The sequence below is a fragment of the Macrobrachium rosenbergii genome, chromosome 26, assembly GCF_040412425.1.
Source record: "Macrobrachium rosenbergii isolate ZJJX-2024 chromosome 26, ASM4041242v1, whole genome shotgun sequence".
NCBI lineage: Eukaryota > Metazoa > Arthropoda > Malacostraca > Decapoda > Palaemonidae > Macrobrachium > Macrobrachium rosenbergii.
Window position 1 is genome coordinate 51,064,758 of NC_089766.1, and position 10,039 is coordinate 51,074,796.

Genomic DNA, 10,039 nt, shown 5'->3' on the forward strand with positions numbered 1-10,039 from the left:
TGCATGATAAGAATTTTGCATTAATGGCCATTATTAATACCAGATACATAACCCCTTTATAAAAACAAGTAAAAGGTGCCACCTTTCACTGGATAATCCTAGAATTAAAAGAGAATGAGAACTTGGTAGTATGAAATTGGTTGGGTCACTTATGTTAACGTGTAGTATTTGGTAGGCCTACTAATGAAAAAGACGAAAGGTTTGGATGTGGTTTAACACTTATAACCATCCAAATAAAGGAGTTTATAGTTCCTGTAATTGTAACTGACACCTCCATAGATCGTAAAATATATTATATATATATTGTGTGTGTGTAGGCCTATGTTCAACAAGAGAAAACCTGTGATGTAATAAATTCAACCCTTCGCATATATATATATATATATATATATATATATATATATATATATATATATATATATATATATATATATATATATATTTGTGTGTGTGTATTGTGTGTATTTGTGCGTGTGTGTAGGCCTATGTTCAATAAAAAGAAAACCTGAGAGTGATACAATAAATGCAACCCTTCGCCAACAAGAAGTCCACGCAAGAACGTTGGAAGTTTCCGGTTCTGACACCAGTTTCCTCTTACGGCATTGTAAGTTTCTGGTTTCAGACTCGTAATCTTCGCCAGTAAGCCGACCTTACGTGTATACAGATTTGCCAGTACGTAATACAACCCCTCGCTCGCTGCCATTCTTAACCGGACCTGGTTTGTCGACCTTCAGACCGTGAAACCGCAAGTACTTTATATTATAGGGTATAGGATCGTCGCTGCTGCCCTTGTCAAGCCGTTGTCACACGAACGATATCTGTCGGCATCCTGTGATGCCTCGCCGTCAGGTAGGGCGTCGAAAGGTACCGGCGGTGTTGTCAGCCGGAGGGATCTGTTTCAAGGAGTGTTTGTAAAAGCATTTAGGAACGGAGTTAAAGGTCTCCGTTTCATATTTATGTTCGTCGGTTGGAACGTCATATATGTAGAGCTTGTCCTAGATTTGACAGCGATTGGTGCATAGGCCTAGTGTAATCATAACCCTGACGGTTATTATCTTATAACTATGCACACGAGGAAACGTTCGTTCCTAATATGTTAAACGTTATTACTGTACTAGCTGATATGAATCATGGTAACATTCTATTGATTTAATGATCGTTGCAATTAGGTTACAAAATCTGTCTTCCAGTTTGTTCAAATCCAAAAAAAGGTGTCGATATTTGGCTGCAAGAAGACGAACTTGTGCCACCATATTGTTGTGACCAGTATCTTCAACATTTGGTAAACTTTCGGCGAGATGCAGAAACGTGTCGGAAAATGTAGCTGTAAACGCGCCTGACGAACGTCTTGCAAAAGGCAGCCACGGCCGAAGAATCCCTGCCATTGGCCGTGACGTCACGGAACCTCCAGGGTGACTGTGCATTCCAGAATGTTGGCTGCCTGTGGCGTTGCCGCTTGCAATTTCCCGTTGTTGCCACTTGCAATTACACGTTTTAGATTGAGTGTGGTTTAATAGCACGGCTTTAGGTCGTCCACAATTCATGGGTTTTTCATTTCTCGCTTCTTTATCACTGAAGAAATGATCATACATTATGTAGAATTGCTTGCTTCTCCCAGGTTAAGTCATGCGCAAATCATAAGGGATTTGCCATACACCAGTTTTTCTGACGACTTGTGATACATGAAATTCTTTCAGGATTTTATCAGTGTAGATGAACTGAGAAAACCGGTTGTCCCGACACAGATATAATATATATATATATATAGATATATAAATAGATAGGTAAATAGATAGATAGATAGAAGGATAGATAGATAGATAGGTATAATCGTCATCAGTTTCCCTAAAGTACAGTATTCCACCTTACACAAAACTGAACACTGTCACATTCATAAATTAATTTGTATGTATGTAAGTATTTTTGAATGAATGTGCATATATATATATATATATATATATATATATATATATATATATATATATATATATATATATTCATTCAAAAATACATACGTACAAATTTATGAATGTGACAGTAATATATATATATAACAAATATTCTTTGGAAGCTGGAATTTCTAGTTAGTGGCCCCTGTGGTGGGCTTGTTCGTCATGAATAGGGTTCATCTTCTTAATATTAATCTATACTAATAAAGTCCGAGTGGATCTTTCTTGTTTGTCCGGCCCGGATGGGGGCGGGGTAGGTAGGGGATCGGGAGGGCATAGGGGAGACATGACACATCCACCGTCCTCCTGCAAACCTGTTTGTCCGTCCCTGGTGGGCCGGGGTAGGTAGGGGATCAGGAGGGTCGGAGAGACATGACTGGCCGCGTCGGATTCCAGCGCAGCGTAGCGCGTGCCATCAAGCTCGTAATAATAATAATAATAATAATAATAATAATAATAATAATAATAATAATAATAATAGCGAAAGTGTGATCACGTTTTACTACAGTGTGGACGCAGCCTAAGGAGATTGCAGAATACAGCAATGAATGCCCCGATGGAGATTCTTTACTAGTGAAAAACACGTTATTATTCTGACGAATATTACGTCATTCATAAGAAAAACCCAAACCACATTTTTAGACAACCCCCCCCCCCTCTCTCTCTCTCTCTCTCTCTCTCTCTAGAATGTTTGTGTTGGACAGGAATTTTACGGAGTAAGGGAATTTTTTTTTTTGCAGACTCTCTCTCTCTCTCTCTCTCTCTCTCTCTCTCTCTCTCTCTCTCTCTCTCTCTCTCTCTCTCTCTCTCTCATGTTTGTGCTGGACAAAAATTTTAAGGATTAAGGGAATAATATTTGTGCAGACTCTCTCTCTCTCTCTCTCTCTCTCTCTCTCTCTCCCTCATGTTTGTCCTGGACAAAAATGTTAAGGATTAACGGAATAATATTCGTGCAGACACTCTCTCTCTCTCTCTCTCTCTCTCTCTCTCTCTCTCTCTCTCTCTCTCTCTCTCTCTCTCTCCCCTCCAGCATGTTTGTGTTTGACAAAGATTTTACGGATTAAAGGGATAACATTTGTGTATATACTTTGAGATGACTTATGGCTTTGCGAGAGACCAAATACGACGCCGAAACCTCGTATGCCATTCGTATCCCCGAGGCGAAGGAAAGCATAAATAACAGCGAGGGCTGTCGTAACAGGTAGCCGACTTCTAAGCTCCCTCCCTCCCTCCTTCCCTCCCACGGCAACAGGTTTTGGGATTTGTTCGAAGACTCGCGCTGCTCTACACGGGCAAAGTTAGGTTGCTTTGCATACTGCATACACACACCACACTTAATATATATATATATATATATTTATATATATATATATATATATATATATATATATATATATATATATATATATATATATATATATATATATATATATATACATTATATATACATACGCACTAAAATAAACAGAAAATATAATAGAACTTTATTGTTGTATATGGACAAATTTAGAGCGCTTTGCTTACACACACACACACACACACACGCGCGCGCACACAAAAGCACTTAAATATATACACACAAAAAAGCAGAAAATTTAACAAGATAAGTTTGGTATTGTACATGGACCAAGTTAGAGCGCTTTGCACACACACACACACACACATTTATGCATGTACATTAAAAATAGCAGAAAATAAAACAATAGAAGTTTGGTATTGTACGCGGACAATGTTGTGGCGCTTTGCATACACACACACACACACACATACTGTATATATATATATATATATATATATATATATATATATATATATATATATGTATATATATATATATATATATATATATATATATATATATATGTATGTATATATATATATACTGAAAAGGAGAAAATGTAGCACTATTTAGAAGTATGATATAATCACAACGTTAAGCCGTGCGTTTAAAAATAAAGGACGGACAATACTGTCTTACCACAGACTAACGTAAAATGTAAAATAACCGAAGTTCCCGTAGGGGGGTTGGTGCCGTCAGTGCACCTCAAGTGGTGCTCTGTAGACATCACTTAAGATATTTGCAGCGTCCATTCGACCCCTAGCTGCAACCTCTTTCATTCTTTTTACTGTACCTCCGTTCTTATTCTCTTCCTTCCATCCAACTTTCTACCCTCTCCTAATAATTATTTCAAAGTGCAACTGCGAGGTTTTCTTCCTGTTACACCCTTGAGACCTTTCTATGGTCGGTTTCCCTCTCAGCACTGAATGACCACATAGGTCCCAGCGCTTGGCCTTTGGCCAAAATTCTATAATCCTTACATACTTAACCTCAACTATATACGTTATAGTGAAATGTAATAATCTTACAAATATTATAGTGAAATATATCTTGATTAAAATTGCAAAAAAATCTTCGTAGGTTGTTGAGCCTCTGGGGAAACCAGCTTTTGTCAGAAGAAGCCCGTGTTCCGGGAAAGAAAGCCCTCGTGGATACAGTCTTCATAAGCGTCCTTCCCCCGTGCAAGGTGAACAGCGTTTTTGCCGGGATTACTCTGGAAATTGCCCGTGTGCAACTTTCATTGCAGCCTTTGCGAGGAATAACATCCGGTGAATTTTTTCCTAATTAACCCCCTCTGTTGTTTTTATGTGTTTTTTTTTCTCTCTTGATTCGATGTATAACTCGTTTGCCCCAGAAGGGGGTAGTGCTGTCAGTGCACCTCACGCGGTGCACTGTAGGCATTACTTAAGGTTCTTTGCAGCGTCCCTTCGACCTGCTAGCTGCAACCCCTTTCATTCCGTTTACTCTACGTCCGTTCATATTTTCTTTCTTCCATCTTTCTTTCCTCAACCCTCTCATACAATTGTTTCATAGTGCAACTGCGAGGTTTTCCTCCTGTTAACCTTTCAAACCTTTCTACTGTCAGTTTCCGTTTTAGCGATGAATGACCTCATAGGTCCCAGTGCTTGCCCTTTGGCCTAAATTCTATATTCTGTTCTGTTCTAAAACTCATTTGGGAATCTTTTTATTTTTGTTTGTTGCAGTGATCGTTTTTAAATAATATTTTAAAGTTTGTTTGTTTGTTTTTATTCATAAGCCAGCGTTATAGAGTATTTAAGGCAAGAGAGTCGTTTAATTTGTAAATAAAAGAAGGACCCCATAACAGGTGTGTTTGAAAATGAAATTTATTTTTTAAAGGTTGATTATCATATGTAACTGTCATAGACTTCTTTTTTTTTTTTAAGGGCTCATCGTTTCTGTCAAGATTAGGTGAATGTAAAATTATCTCTGGAGTTACACCTTTGCCGTGATAGACTACCTCAGGATTTGCGCATTTGCCGTGATAGACTATCTCAGGAATTACACATTTGCCTAATAGACTATCTCAGGAATTACACATTTGCCCTAATAGACTATCTCAGGAATTACACATTTGCCGTAATAGACTATTTCAGGATATACACATTTACCGTAATAGACTATCTCAAGAATTACACATTTGGCCTAATAGACTATCTCAGGATTTACACATTTGCCGTAATAGACTATCTCAGGATTTACACATTTGCCATAATAGAATATCTCTGGAATTTCAAAGTTTGCCGTAATAGATTATCTCAGGATATACACATTATCTCAAGATATACACATTTACCATAATAGACTATCTTTGGAATTATACATTTGCTGTAATAGACTATCTCAGGAATTACACATTTGCCTTAATAGTTTATATATCTCTGGAATTAGACATTTGCTGTAATAGACTATTTCAAGAATTAGACATTTGCCGTAATAGACTATCTCAGGAATTACACATTTACCTTAATAGACTATCTCAGGATATACACCTTTGTCGTAATAGACTATCTCAGGATTTACACATTTGCCGTGATAGACTATCTCAGGAATTACACATTTGCCCTAATAGACTATCTCAGAAATTACACATTTGCCCTAATAGACTATCTCAGGAATTACACATTTGCCCTAATAGACTATCTCAGGAATTACACATTTTCCGTAATAGACTATCTCAGGAATTACACATTTGCTGTAATAGACTATCTCAGGAATTACACATTTGCTGTAATAGACTATCTCAGGAATTACACATTTGTTATAATATAATATCTCAGGAATTACACATTTGCCTTAATAGACTATCTCAGGAATTACACATTTGCTGTAATAGACTATCTCAGGATTTACACATTTGCTGTAATAGACCATCTCAGGATATAAACATTTGCCATAATAGAATATCTGGAATTACAAAGTTTGCCATAATAGATTATCTCAGGATATACACATTTGCCGTAATAGACTATCTCAAGAATTACACATTTGCCCTAATAGACTATCTCAGGATTTACACATTTGCCCTAATAGACTATCTCAGGATTTACACATTTGTCATAATAGACTATCTCAGGATATACACATTTGCTGTAATAGAATATCTCTGGAATTACAAAGTTTGCTGTAATAGATTATCTCAGGATATACACATTATCTCAAGATATACACATTTTCCATAGTAGACTATCTCCGGAATTATACATTTGCCGAATAGACTATCTCAGGAATTACACATTTGCCTTAATAGACTATATATATCTGGAATTAGACATTTGCTGTAATAGACTATTTTAAGAATTACACATTTGCCATAATAGACCATCTCAGGAATTACACATTTACCTTAATAGACTATCTCAGGATGTACACCTTTGCCGTAATAGACTACCTCAGGATTTACACATTTGCTGTGATAGACTATCTCAGAAATTACACATTTGCCCTAATAGACTATCTCAGGAATTACACATTTGCCCTAAATAGACTCTCGGCAATTACACATTTGCCATAATAGACTATCTCAGGATATACACATTTGCCATAATAGACTATCTCAAGAATTACACATTTGCCCTAGTAGACTATCTCAGGATTTACACATTTGCCGTAATAGACTATCTCAGGATATACATACTTACCGTTATAGAATATCTCTGGAATTACAAAGTTTGCCGTAATAGATTATCTCAGGATATACACATTATCTCAAGATATACACATTTGCCATAATAGACTATCTCCGGAATTATACATTTGCTGTAATAGACTATCTCAGGAATTACACATTTGCCTTAATAGACTATATATCTCTGGAATTAGACATTTGCCGTAATAGACTATTTCAAGAATTAGACATTTGCCGTAATAGACTTTCTCAGGAATTATACATTTACCTTAATAGACTATCTCAGGAATTACACATTTGCCGTAATAGACTATCTCAGGATATACACATTTGCCGTAATAGACTATCTCAGGAATTACACATTTGCCATAATGGACTATTCTCAGGAATTACACATTTGCCATAATAGACTATCTCGGCAATTACACATTTGCTGTAATAGACTATCGCAGGGTTTACACATTTGCTGTAATAGACCATCTCAGGATATACACATTTGCCATAATAGAATATCTGGATTTACAAAGTTTGACGTAATAGATTATCTCAGGATATACACATTTGCCATAATAGACTATCTCTGGAATTAGACATTTGCCATAATAGACTATCTCAGGAATTACACATTTACCTTAATAGACTATCTCAGGAATTACACATTTGCTGTAATAGACTATCTCAGGATATACACATTTGCCATAATAGACTATCTCAGGAATTACACCTTTGACATAATATAATATCTCGGGAATTACACATTTGCCTTAATAGACTATCTCAGGAATTACACATTTGCTGTAATAGACTATCTCAGGATTTACACATTTGCTGTAATAGACCATCTCAGGATATACACATTTGCCGTAATAGAATATCTGGAATTACAAAGTTTGCCATAATAGATTATATCAGGATATACACATTTGCTGTAATAGACTATCTCAGGAATTACACATTTGCCATAATAGACTATCTCAGGATATACACATTTGCCATAATAGACTATCTCAGGAATTAGACATTTGCCATAATAGACTGTCTCAGGAATTAGACATTTGCCATAATAGACTATCTCAGGAATTACACATTTGCCATAATAGACTATCTCAGGATTTACACATTTGCTGTAATAGACTATCTCAGGATATACACATTTGCCGTAATAGAATATCTGGAATTACAAAGTTTGCCGTAATAGGTTATCTCAGGACATACACATTTGCCATAATAGACTATCTCAGGAATTACACATTTGCTGTAATAGACTATCTCAGGAATTACACATTTGCCATAATAGACTATCTCAGGAATTACACGTTTGCGTTAATAGACTATATATCTCTGGAATTAGACATTTGCCGTAATAGACTATCTCAGAAATTGTACATTTGCTTCAGAATACCTGTTCTATTTTCTGTAGTTATGCATTTGTTCTCTCATTTGGTATTTACAGTACTTGAGAAGGGGATTTGATTTTTGTCTCCAAGATTTTCTTTTTTTTTTTTACCAAGTGTCAAATCGGTGACATTAACGGTTAGTGTCATACCCAATGCCAAACAGTCCATTCGTAATATTTGCCAGCTCAGTCTTGGATAAATTGATGTATAAACTGCAGCAGGACTACTCGCATTGAATGTAGAATTTAGGCCAAAGCCCAAGCACTGGGACCAACGAGGTCATGCAGCGCTGAAACGGAAATTAACATAAAATGGTCTGAAAGGTGTAGCAGGAGGAAAACCTCGCAGTTGCACTATGAATCAGTTGTTAGGGGAGGGTGGAAAGGAAGATGGAAGAGAGAATATGAAAGGAGGCACAGTAAAAGGAACAAAAGGGGTTGCAGCTAGGGTCCGAAGGCACGCTGCAAAGAACCTTAAATAATGCCTACAGAGGTGCACTGACGGCCCTAGCCCCCTACGGGTAGCTAGTAAAACAAGCTATGATATTGCAATAAGTTCCTAGCATCTTTGTTATAATTGTTCATCATCCGATAATCTTCCTTTTATCATTGCAGATAACAGTAAATATATTGAAGGCTGCTTCATAAATGATTTTAAAAGAGCCCCTATTTGCACTCCCCAAGCCTACCTAACAGCACCTCATTTCAAACTGTATACCCTTTGTATCGGCCTTGGGGATACCTTAGCACCCTTCGCCTTGACGAAGCGCAGTGGGGGAGGGAGGGAGGGAGATGAATGGAAGGAGGTCTTTGTACTGCGAATTGGCAGCTTCTTAACCTCCGTAGCCCGGTGATTGATGTCTCTCGTGTCCAATGATAGTAATGACGAAGCTCTGTGGCCACTTTTCTCGTCCATGATCGTCGAAGATTTGTGTTCGCTCTGAGGTAATAGATTTCTGACCTTAGGACATCTCTCTCTCTCTCTCTCTCTCTCTCTCTCTCTCTCTCTCTCTCTCTCTCTCTATTAGAGAAGATGGAAACAAGGAAAATGGCGCAGTAACTTTGTATAGATGGGGGAAGAAGGAAGACGTCCGTTCGTGTGGATGAATGGGAAAATATGTAATAATGGAATATAGTAAGAAAGAGGCGTCATTGAATAGGTAAAAGCAAGAACTTCAGCAAAGTGCATAAACAATATTTAGAAGAAAACAGAAGTGTCTGTGGAAGCCAGAATAGGAATGTTTTTAGGGAATTGTTGAGTAGCTCTCATGTATGAAAGTGAAGTGTATATGCTGAATGCAAATTAAACAAGTAAAAAATGCGCCGCAGTCGAGTTTTCTGTACAGTGGCTACGGCGTATAATTAAGGCCACCGAAAATAGATTTATCTTTCGGTGGTCTCGGTATAATGCTGTGTGAACCGCTGCTTAAGAAACTTTAACCACGAGCCGGTGGTGGCCTATCCTATATCGTTGCCAGAAGCACGGTTATGGCTAACTTTAACCTTAAATAAAATTCAAACTACTAAGGAAGCTTGAGGGCTGCAATTTGGTATGTTTGATGCTTGGAGGGTGGATGATCAACATAATTTGCAGCCCCCTAGCCTCAGTAGTTTTTAAGATCTGCGGGCGGACAGAAAAAGTGCGGACGGACAGACAAAGCTGGCACAATAGTTTTCTTTTACAGAAAACTAATAAAGGTTATAAAAGA

The 10,039-nt window shown here is 37.3% G+C and overlaps 1 protein-coding gene across 10 annotated transcripts in view; it reads left to right on the forward strand.

Moving 5' to 3' along the window:
* The window catches only part of LOC136853202 (glutathione S-transferase 1-like), a 498,955-nt gene that overhangs the window by 1,408 nt on the left and 487,508 nt on the right, over positions 1-10,039 (forward strand). The window lies entirely within an intron of this gene.